Source organism: Microcaecilia unicolor, chromosome 10 (genome assembly GCF_901765095.1).
Source record: "Microcaecilia unicolor chromosome 10, aMicUni1.1, whole genome shotgun sequence".
Taxonomy (NCBI): domain Eukaryota; kingdom Metazoa; phylum Chordata; class Amphibia; order Gymnophiona; family Siphonopidae; genus Microcaecilia; species Microcaecilia unicolor.
In genome coordinates, this window is record NC_044040.1 from 48,030,255 (window position 1) to 48,041,818 (window position 11,564).

The following is an 11,564-nucleotide window of genomic DNA, read 5'->3' on the forward strand; positions in this document are numbered from 1 at the left end:
AGAAGCTAGGCAAACCAGGTCACAGGACAGAACTAAAGGAGGTATGTTGGCATTTAGTAGGTGGGGGTTGGGAACACATTATGAAAGTTGATGGTAGTGCTAGAACCAGCTCTGAAAAGCTAAGTAGTACATGGGAAGTGTACAAATTGTCCTTTCCAGAGATGTTCCTCTTGTATTCAACTCAAAAAGTAGTGGGAAGTTGAAGTAGACCCCACTCAGCCTAAGGTGGGACCACTACCCTACATTTGTGTTACAATATTACAGAAGTGACAGGTAAAACCATATTGGCCAAATATACATTCACAGATGATGTCAATAAAAAATACACTTTCTTGTGTAGTGGTGGTTTGAATGCTAACCACAATGAGACAACTTGTTAACAATCATGGCATCCTAAGCCAAGATGTGATAGTTCAAGGCAGTGAGGAGAGGATAAAAAGCTGAAGGTCACAAGTGGTTGGAGCAGCAAAGAGGCTAGAAAATGTGGTTGCAGAGAATACTAGAAATAAGTGATTATTAGATCTAACATACGAGCCATAGTGTGGGTAGGAAAAAAGACTTACCTGAATGAGCCCATTGTCTTCAATAAAAGTAACATGATGGGAAGTCAACATAAATATTAAAAACCAACTAAAACCAAGTTTCAAAAAGGAATAGAGGCATCAACCAGTGAGAGGAGGAATGCCTCCCACTCAGGGGTGGAGATAAGAGGGACAATAGCAGATTGGAAAAATAATTTTAATTAGCATTTCTGAATAAAGAACTTAGTGGGGGAACATCAGAAAAAGATCAGTAAACAAGCCGCCAGGCATTCACCCTTTTTTGATTTCTTGGCAACATGGAAGGCTGTAAATCCAGAAGGAGACACTGATGAATATAAGCTTCTTCATCATCCGAGCCAGGACTCAGTGACAATTACTAAATATAGTCCTGATGTTCTAAGTCCTTAAAGCCAATTTATGTTTAAGGGGGTGGCAATTGAGGAGACAGATAAGTTATAGTAGAAGAGAAAAAGCAAAAAAGGGAGTGAGTGGAGTGACTGTCAGTCATAACCTAGTGCAAGGAACTAGAACAGGGAACCCCAGAACAGGGATAGATGTAGGGGTAGGTGCCATTAAAGGTGAGGAAGAACACAGGTACACCAACGACAATGAGGTAGAAGGTGGGGGGGGGGGGGGTAGGTACAGAAAACCAGTGTAGCTGTTAAACAATGGGATCCATACTCATCATGGGTAAGTAACCAGTTGGGTAGCCCAGAGATGGCTGCTGGAACCAGTACTCATTGTCTTTGTAAGACCTGGGGAAATGTCACAAGTACAATGTTATTAGATATGAATATATTAAAGGGTAAAATGTGAATTTTTAATTGAAAAATGCTTTCCTGACAGATAGCTACCCATGAATGTAACTTGCCTTGAGATACAACTGAGAAAGGTGCGAAACAAATCTAAAAAATATTGTTAGATATTAAAGTTCCCAGAGAAGACGTGGTCAAAAGGTATTAAAACAAAAAATATTTCAGTGATAAATGGAAACAGTAAGTTCCTTACCTGGTAAGGAGCAATTGGACAGTAGTCAAGTTGAAATGGTTTTGAAAATAAGATGAAAGCCAATGAGATAGGTGATATCTAATGGTCACCTATCAACTTCAAAAACTGTTTAAACATATAATCCTGGATTCTATAAAGGTCACTCAAATTCGGGCATGTTTACAAGATATGCAACACTCTTAATTGACCTCAATTTGGAGTTGCATAATGGGATATTACATAGCTCTGGGTATCCAAATCACATAGCATACAACCCAAAAAGGGGACAGTCTAATAATTTAGATACAGTGTTAGTGAATAATGAAATATGCACCCAACCTGTGCACCAAGATTTATACCCACAGATTTAAATCCTCACAGCCAAAGGTGGGTGCAGGAGTTTGTATTCAGTGCTAGTCTATAAAGTGCTCAACTGAGTGTGTCCTTTATAGGACAGCACCGAGTGCCATTTACTGAATCCAGCCTTCAGCATCTATCTGCTAAGGCAGCAGGTATTGTCATATGTACACAAAGCACTCTGCATTGTTCATATGCAACAGTATGAATGGACATGTGAACCATTAAGCAAGCTCAATTTGGTTTTGCAGTGCACCTTACAAGTAAGAAAACTGAATCAGTAAGAGCCAGTCCAGTAGGTGGGGCATGGACCAGAATGTTAGTCCATTTGTCTGCATATAAACAAGGGTAGCAGGGCTAGAAAAGTAAAGACAGAGGCAGTTTAACAGGAGCAATTAATTTTAACCACCATGTTGATGCTGCAGCTATTAGATATTTTCCCTGTAGGCATGTCCTACACTTTATGTGGAGAGAGGGGTTTGTTGATGCCCCGGTTTTCCAAAATTTTCAAGCTGCTTTTTTTACCAGTTCCCCCACGCTCATGACAAACTTGTTGCCTTTCCTTTAAGGTTTCAGGGAGTTGAGTTCTTAATGTCTTTCTAGGGGCAAAAAGTTTATTTACAAATTAAGTAAAATGTGACAGAATGAACTCAGGTTTTGCAAGAAGTACAATACTCTGTTTCCCCAAGTCTGTCCTGGAATAACCCCTTGCCAGTAAGATTTTCAGGATATCCACAGTTATGCATGAAATATTTCCATACAATGGAGGTAGAGTGTAGAACCTATCCATGACCTTGAGGACTGCCAGAATTGCACTCCAATAAGATGTGCATATGTTGTTAATACTCCAACTGATTTGCTATTTTCATATGCCACTTGTTTAGTTAAAATCCCCAAATAAACTCTACCTCACGAATATGGAAAAGAATCAAACTAACTTCAATACAAAGTTAAGCATACAACTTAGATTCTCCACCCCCCATAAAAAAACATATACCCACAATCTGATGATATGTCATAAATAAATAAATTTGACTGATGAATGTTTTATTACCAATACAGATTCAGAGGCATTTCACACCTGCTCTGGCCGGTGATTTATTCTTGTGGAGAGTAGTTTAGAACATTAAAATATTACATTGAGCCTGCAAATAGGTGGGAAAATGTGGGGTACAAATGTACTTGAAATGTACAAATGTACTTGAAGATCCACTTGACTAGTTCTGGTGAAGCAGGATAAAAAGATGTGATTAAGTTATAGACAAACTGTCAGTTTTCCTCATGTTAAAGGAATAAGCTGCCTCTCCTACATTGAGCCACTGCTGCAATATAACAGTCCAACAAGTCAGAACCTGGAAATCTCAAGGCCAATGAGGGGCAAGCATCCCTCTTCCACAGCCTCAACAAAACCAGCATTCTTTGTCTAGGTGGCTTTCGTCATTGAGGCATACATAAAGTTCTCAGTTGCAGGTTTTAAGATGAGTGTCCAGATTAACTGAGAAGACAGGCAGCACCATATCACTTTGTTTGGAAATACTGGACTCCAAAAGAAAAATTCCTGTAGATCACAGTATATTAATCACCACATACATCCATTTCTACAATGAAGCAAGCGTGTAGATTCACCCTTTGTCTTCCCATTCAAAGTCCCACATGTCCCTGCAAAAAGAGTGCTCCTGTATAATTTGTCCTCAGCTGTAACCAATTTAAGTGGACAATTCAATAGATCAATGCAGTTTATCTGCTAGATAGTGGCATATTAGATGAGCAGATTCTTTAGGCTCTATCTTGCTGCTTCCTGCAGAATGGATGCACTAACCAGCTGAAGGGTATGTTACCAAGATAATCCCATCACCTCATCCAGAGATTACATCATTTTCTTCAGCTGTCCTTGCTGGTGCTAAATTGTTCAGACATGTCCCTCAGGATGGTGGCAGAGTGAAAGCTCTGGTAAAGATGTTCAGTTACTGAGAACCTGGCAGACTGTACTGAATGTTTTAGGGTAAGCTGCAATTTCTGGTTGCCAGACTGAGGAAGGAGGTCTGAAGACGGTGAATTAAGACCTGGACTACAGCTAGGATGTGTTTAGTGTGCAAAAAAAAAAAAAAAAGGAGGTGACTCTTACAATCAAGCAATCTGGTAAATGTTCTAATCTGATATGCTACTTCCCCCCAAAAGAGAACTTGGGTTGATTCCCACTGCAGCTTTTTGTGACTCTGGGCAAGTCAAGTCACTTAACCCTCCATTGCCCCAGGTTAAAAAAGGTCTGGACAGCTTCCTAAAGGAAAAGTCCATAGACCATTATTAAATTGACTTGGGGAAAATTCACTGTTTATTTCTGGGATAAGCAGGGGAAAATCCACTGCTTATTTCTGGGATAAGCAGCATAAAATGTATTGCACTTTTTAAGGATCTTGCCCAGTATTTGTGACCTGGATTGGCCACTGTTGAAAACCAGATGCTGGGCTTGGACCTTTGGTGTGTCCCAGTGTGCAAATACTTATGTAGGTACAAATAAGTACCTGTATATACACATTAAAACCACTTTGAATGTAGTTGGGGGGAGGGACCCAGAAAGGCTGAATACAAGTCACATTCCCTTTCCCCTAATAATGCCTAACATTCTATTTGCTTTCTTAGCTGCTGCTGCTGTACACTGAGCAGCGAGTTTCAACATAATGACAGCACCTACATCTTTTTCCTGGTTGGCAACTCCTAATGTGTAGCCTTGCATCATATAGCTATAGTTTGGGTTCCTCTTTCCCCACATGCATCACTTTGTACTTGCTTTCATTAAGCCTCATAAGTTTCTTGCAATTATTTCACAATCATTCCAGTACAGACCCCTGGGGAACCTCACTATCTAACCTCTTCCATCGAGAATACTGAACATTTAACCTTACTGTTGTCTATCTTTTAACCAGTTTTTAATCTGCAATAGGACATTACCTTCTATCCCATGACTTTCAAATTTCCTCAGGAGTCTTTCAAGAAGTACTTTGTCAAATGACTTGAAAATCCAGATACACAATATCAACATTTGTGCCATTTCCCTTAGTGGGGTATTTTAGAACCCTGTTTAAAATTTGCAGGGTTACTGCCAGTATCATTATCTTGAGTTCTTCTAGATATGACACTCATAACCTGTATGTTGCTTCACTCTCTGGAGGTATAATGTGTTAAGAGATGCCATATTTTGTATGGCAAGTGTCCTAGCTCCTTTGGTGGGAGAATGTAGAGACTTAAAGTGGAGGGGAAGGGTTTATATTAACCTGTCCCATCTTTAAACTTCACCCTCATGTAGAAAATTGAAGTACTGGTAAAATGGAAGCTTCTTTACATATAAGATTGGTGGAAGCTTGTTTTTAAAAAAAAAAAAAATCAGTTAATTTAAAAGTGTATGGGGGAGGGAAAAGAGAAGCAAGTTAGTTGTGAAGTGTCACTTTGGTTTGTCCCCTCTACTTCTATCTAGAAACTGTCCAGTGCCCCCAGCATTTACATTTTAGCAGAGTTGAATATTTCTATCAAACCCTAGATATGACCAGTCCAAATCTAGTCATTAGATGTTCCTGAAAACTGTAAGCAGGTGTTGGGTTGTGATTCACAACCCCACTGAGATCCCCTTTAGAACAGATGGGAGTTACAAGATTGATTTGTAGACAGGATAAGGGTGAGTAGGTGGTCAGAAGGCAGTCCTATTGTACAGCGCTGAATCCTGCTGAATGCCTTGCCAATACTGGCTCTCTCCTAGAGACTCACCGCTGTGCTAAGATCCTCCTACTGTCCTGAGAAGGCACCACAGTTTTCTGCCGGATCTTTTGCACACTGTTTCCATGTTGTGTTATGCCAACGATGATTTTTGCAGCCTAGGCAAGGGCTATCTAGTTTAATCTCAGACAAAATTAAGCATTATTCTCCTTTCTTCAGGCCTACTGGAGTCTCCATGCTCATTCTCTCAGAATGAACTTACCTATATTGGTCTTCTCTTGAGACCTCTAGTTAACATACAAGAGGTTCACCCCTCCTCCCCCCTCAGAGTCTTCATTTTTAGAGAATGCAAAGCCTTATGCTAGCATAGTGAAAGGCTCTCACCTTGCACCCCTGTAAAAGCAGCACATTTACCCTATATTCAGTCAAAATAAGGACTCATGCTTGTATTGGTACCATATTAACTGAATTTTAATGCTACACCATTTACAGTAATTTGCTTGTTTTATTTGTAAACTGTTGGAAAATCCTCATGAGGATGTTTATTGGGTTTATCTTACTTCATATGCTGCACTACTTACAGTGAAGACAACATGTCTACTGTAGATGAAATTTTAAGTAGTAAAGCACTTTTTTTTAAAGAAGGTTTGAGACCAAGTTTGGGTTGAGCTCATGTCTGATTTGGACAACCACAGAGCTTCAATGTAGTGGACAGACCAGCTTTAGACAGTTCACCCTCATACTAGGATTACTTTCAATAACTGAACTTATATGTTGAGACCTAGAAGATATGAGCTCTCTAAGTCAGCTCTGGTTATCAAACCCAATAGACATCAGGACACAGTATGCAAACTGTTTCAATATGCACCCACTGATTTTTCTATTCAGTGTATGCTCCCAGTAATTAAAAACAGCAACACTGATACTGAAGGCCATGTTCATCCAGATACTTAGCAGTTCAGTGTGTTTCGGATATGGCATTGACCCTAGTGAAGGCCTACTCATAAGCTTGCTTGTAAACTTTGGAAGACAATGACAAGTCTAATGTAGTAACTTGGCTTCTGGAATCCAGCTTCAAATCCTTCAGCTCTGGTAGCTTCTTTGGCTATGAAAGAAATACAACCCAACAAGGTCACAACTTAGCTGTTCCAAATCAGTTCCAAACAGAATTACTCAAGTCTTAAAGACTGACTATCATTGATGCACTACAGAAAAGAATCAGACCAGTAACAAATCTTGCTCTCTATGCAGAGGTTTCAATCACTGAAGCAGTGTTAAGTTAGAGCCATTACAAAAAGGGAGATACATGAAGTGTTGTGGGTATCCTGAAAACCTGACTTGTGCCCCAAGCACTGGCATGAGAACCTTTGGCACCGTTTAAAGCAACTTGGATGCTTTAAATGTTTCCTTACCTGCTTCAGTCAGTGGGAGATCCTGATCCACAACAGCCTCAGACTTCGTCAGTGCTGCATCTACTCCACATCGCTTACCATCTGCACGATATGGCATCCCAGAACAGTGTTCAAGCTGTCACTCTGTTGCCTTGGTCATTTGTACACTGCACAGCTCTTGGTCTTGAGCAGCACTCCATTGATAAGTCCTTGGCACCCATCATGGTCCCTCCTATTGCTGGTTTTGCACAATCATGTCAATGGCATTAGCAACAACCTAGAAGAGTAGAATAGACATCCAGAATAAAGTGCTCTTCTCCTAAATGCTTGGAGATGTTATAATTTGAACAGAGTGTAATCAAACTGTGGTAACTTCAATAAAGTGATAAGAACCCAGTCAAATCCACATAACTAATATATTTCAATGGACCATCATCAGGTGATTTTATGCTGAAGTCACCATAGTGGTTTGATCAAACACCAGAGTTTGGTCCAAAAACCTATATTTTTATTTCATTTTAAATATTTTTCATAATATTTCTTTAAAATGATGTATACTTGTTTAATCTTCATATCAATTCTTCACTCTAAAGTGACCCCAATAAGTCTTAACTAATCCTATCCTTGCAATGCCCTTAGGCTAAAGGCTTCTAATCCTTCACAGCAAGTCTACATGACATAAGCTCCATGTTCCACTTATTAGCTGCATCAGGGAAAGCAACTCACTTGCTTTACTTCATAACCACACCACAGTTTCATTTAGAAATGCCCAATCTGACATGCAAGACCAGGAAAGGGGTCATGTACTTATATAGTAACATTTAGAGTACTATTAGTAGGTAGGTTAACAGGCTCAAAGTATTCCAATTTAGCTTTATTAAGAACAAATCACATCTATTCTGAGAAAACTACTGTGAATGTTAAAGTGTTTGAACAGAGTTAAAATACATATTGCTATTATACAGCCAGCAAGATCCACTAAGCAGCAAGCATACCAGAACCCATCAAGTCTCAGTGGCATCATAGGTAGGAGCTTGTTTAGGGTTCCAGCTTATCAGAAAAGCTTAGTACCCAGTCCTAGGCTACACATGAACTGAACATAGAGAAAAAGAGGCCTCTGTGGGATCCTGGCAGAGAGTTAATTAGAGTTTAAAAGAAAACTGGGCCAGAACAACTTAACAACTGAAGGGGGAAGCCCATGTGCTGCCATTTTAGACCCAGCTCTTAAACAAGAGCTTTTAAAATGGGTCAGAAAGGTGTGTGAAGAAAGGGGAAGTAAAACCCATAGTAGACTTATAAACAGCAGAAAATGTAGAGAAGGAATTCTTCCTTGGGATTAGTGACAAGTGAGGCTCATTTACTACCAGCTGAAAGAGCTTTCACAGTGGGCCCTTTGAAATTGATTCATTAAAAGTGGACAATATTAGTATACTAGAAACCAAGGATATAGAAAAGATGCAGAGAGTAATACATGGCATCAAACCAGTAGCAAAGAAAATTAAACCTGTAAGGGTTTGTTTGGTTTTTTTTTTTAACTACATGTTCCCACTTAAAGGAGAGTTTTTCCTCATTTAATAAGAGCCATACCTCTGTCCCACTAACAGTAAGATTTAAGAATAATAGTTATTTGAACCATTTAATAATAGATGGTTACTTCTTGCCTAGTGGAAAGACACCCCATATTCATTGTATTCTCCCAACAGAAATACAACTAAAGAAAAGGCGCCCACCATTCAAGAGAGCCAGAGAGAGAAAACAAAGAGAGCAGCTAAGTGACTGAAACTATTTTAAAAAGTGCACATAAGAGAAAATAGTAAAGGAAACCTGAACAATAAGTGAGAGATAACTAAAAGAAGAAAAAAAGAGTAGAGGAAAACTTACATGTTGGGATCCTTGGGGGTCTGAGGGACAGGAGAGGGGAGACTTTGAAGAGTCTGGTGTTTTGTGGAATTGAATGTACTTAAATGATTTATGTAACTAATATTTATACATATCTGAAAATGCTCTCAGTGTTTCTAGAGACTAAACTGATTTGTGTTGCAAACCTGTAATTAAAATACATATGTTAAATTTGCAAGTTGGTAAGATTTCATTAGCATTTAAATATAATTCAAATACTAATAAAAAAATATTTTCTTTTTATTGTTGAACTCCCTGGTTGGTGTTGAGTCATTTCGAGGAAACACTGTGACATATTTGGTACCATCATTTAATACCTTGCTCTGCCACCAGGGGGTTTACAATTGGCGTCACGGACAGGATAAATCACCCCACTTAACACCCTGGGGGTGGCCTTGCCTGTAAATTTAAAGTGTATTGTGGAATGTGTATCAGTGGGTTCTTTCTGGCTAATATTTAGGTCCCCCGAGGGTCTGAGTTCACTCCCAGCCACAGAATGGAGAAACAGAGAAGATTTTGGGATCAAGGAGCAGATTATAATAGAGAAGATTACTGGGAAGAAGAAGAATACTGCAGAAAAAATGCAGGTTGGCATCATGGACAGTGGTGTGAGAATGCTGGGAGATTCTCATTTCAAGAGGACCGGAGGCCTCTCATATGTTACAAGTGTGGTCAAGCAGGTCATGTCTGGCGACACTGCTGAGCTGAGTGGGCAGTGGAAGACCTCCATCATGAGAGGATGCCAAGGACCATGGCAACCAGAAGCAGGGACCGGAGGCCTCTCATATGTCACAAGTGTGGTCAAGCAGGTCATGTCTGCTGACACTGCCGAGCTGAGTGGGCAGTGGAAGACCTCCATCATGAGAGGATGCAGAGGTCCATGGCAACCAGAAGCAGCAACCTAGGCCTGTGGGAAAATGAGTCAAGCCCTGAAGTTGAAAGGGTCCGGCAACCCAGGTCTAGTCCAACACAGTGGTACCAGGTCTATCAGACCACTGAGGTCCTGACCCTCTCGTCTGAGGAGTTGGTTCTGATGGAAGAGAAATTACATAAGATTGAGAGGGCGTTTGAAAAGTTGGTTGAGGAAGAAAGAAGGAAAAAGGAGGAAGCTGTGGAAAATTTGGGTGTTCAACAGGACGTGGAGTCACAGGTTCTGGTGTTTGAAGAAGAGCGGGCAGTTGCAGAGGGGAATGGAAATGAAAAAGCCTCAGTTCCTGAGTTGGAGGAATCACTTCCTAAATCAATATTGTTCTCTCACTCTGATGAAGTTGAGCTGCCAGAAGGAGAAGTGGTAAATGAGGATCCTCTGATGATACAACCACACAGGGAACCTGTGCAAGAGGAAGAGCTCCAGGTGGAGGATGAGATGTTGGAGCAGCAGGAAATTTTGGAACCCCTTGTGGAAAACAGAAAACTCCAGGCAGATGTTGATGAGGTAAAGAAAATAAATCCTGAGAGAAATGGTTCTGAAAATTGAATATGGTCAGAAATAAGTGAATCAGCACATTCGGAAGAGATTGAATGGACAGTCAGTTCAGAAAGAAAAGAAATGGTACTGAAGGAAACGATACCAGAATCTGAAAATAAATACAATAAATTGAGGAAAATTGTGATCAGGAAAGACACTAAAGAAATAAAGCAAAGAGAAGTAAGGGGCCAGGATAAATGGACAGAGATGCAGCTAGAGTCTGTTGCGGGGCAAGAACTGCAACTGTTTTCCTGGCCTGTGAGACGAAAAGGTACAGATGGGGAATTGGACTTCAGTCAGAGAGATCCAGCCAGAGAGTGTAAGGCGGAGAAGCATGTAAGCAGATGCAAGGAAAGAAAGACCTACGATTTCAAGAAGAGGAAAAAGAAGAGACATTTTGTGACTGAGGTGTGTCTCTGACCTGAGGGAAGGACTGTGGGTTACCCAGAAACAACCTTGTCTGTTTATGCTAGAGGCTGTGCAGACATGAGGTAACATATAATTAATTATTGTGCTTGTGGTAAAAGAAAAAGTATATTGAAACATATTCACCATATAAATAAATTTTGATTAAAAACTGAAGTTAAAAAGGGTGGCATGTAAAAATTAAATGTTTATGTGGGTAAAGAGCATGGAAATTGTAATGTTGGGAATAGATGAATATGCATTCATTAGAGAAATGTAGATGGAATGGTGTGTTTGGATATATGGATTGTCTAAGGGGGTGTTGGTTTTGGGGTGGTGTTTGGGAAAAAAGTTTATTATATAAATTTTTTTTTTATTTTGCCAGCCCAAATGTAACCCTATGGGTTAAATTTTAAAAGATTACCTGGCTCATTCTAGATCTGGTGTAGAGACAGTGAGCATTGCAGTGAAACTGAGTGGTCTGTGTGCATGCGCTGAGTGTTCCGCATGCTGATGGAACTCTCAGGAGAGTGACAAACAGCTCAGGCTGGCAGTTGGGAGAGAGCTCTATTGGTGAGAACATGTTACTAGGGAAAGACTGGAAGAAAGTTGATGCTGGAGATCATCACCTGAAAGAAAAGGCGCCCAACGTTCAAGAGAGCCAGAGAGAGAAAACCAAGAGAGCAGCTAAGTGACTGAAACTATTTTAAAAAGTGCATATAAGAGAAAATAGTAAAGGAAACCTGAACAATAAGTGAGAGATAACTAAAAGAAGAAAAAAAGAGTAGAGGAAAACTTACATGTTGG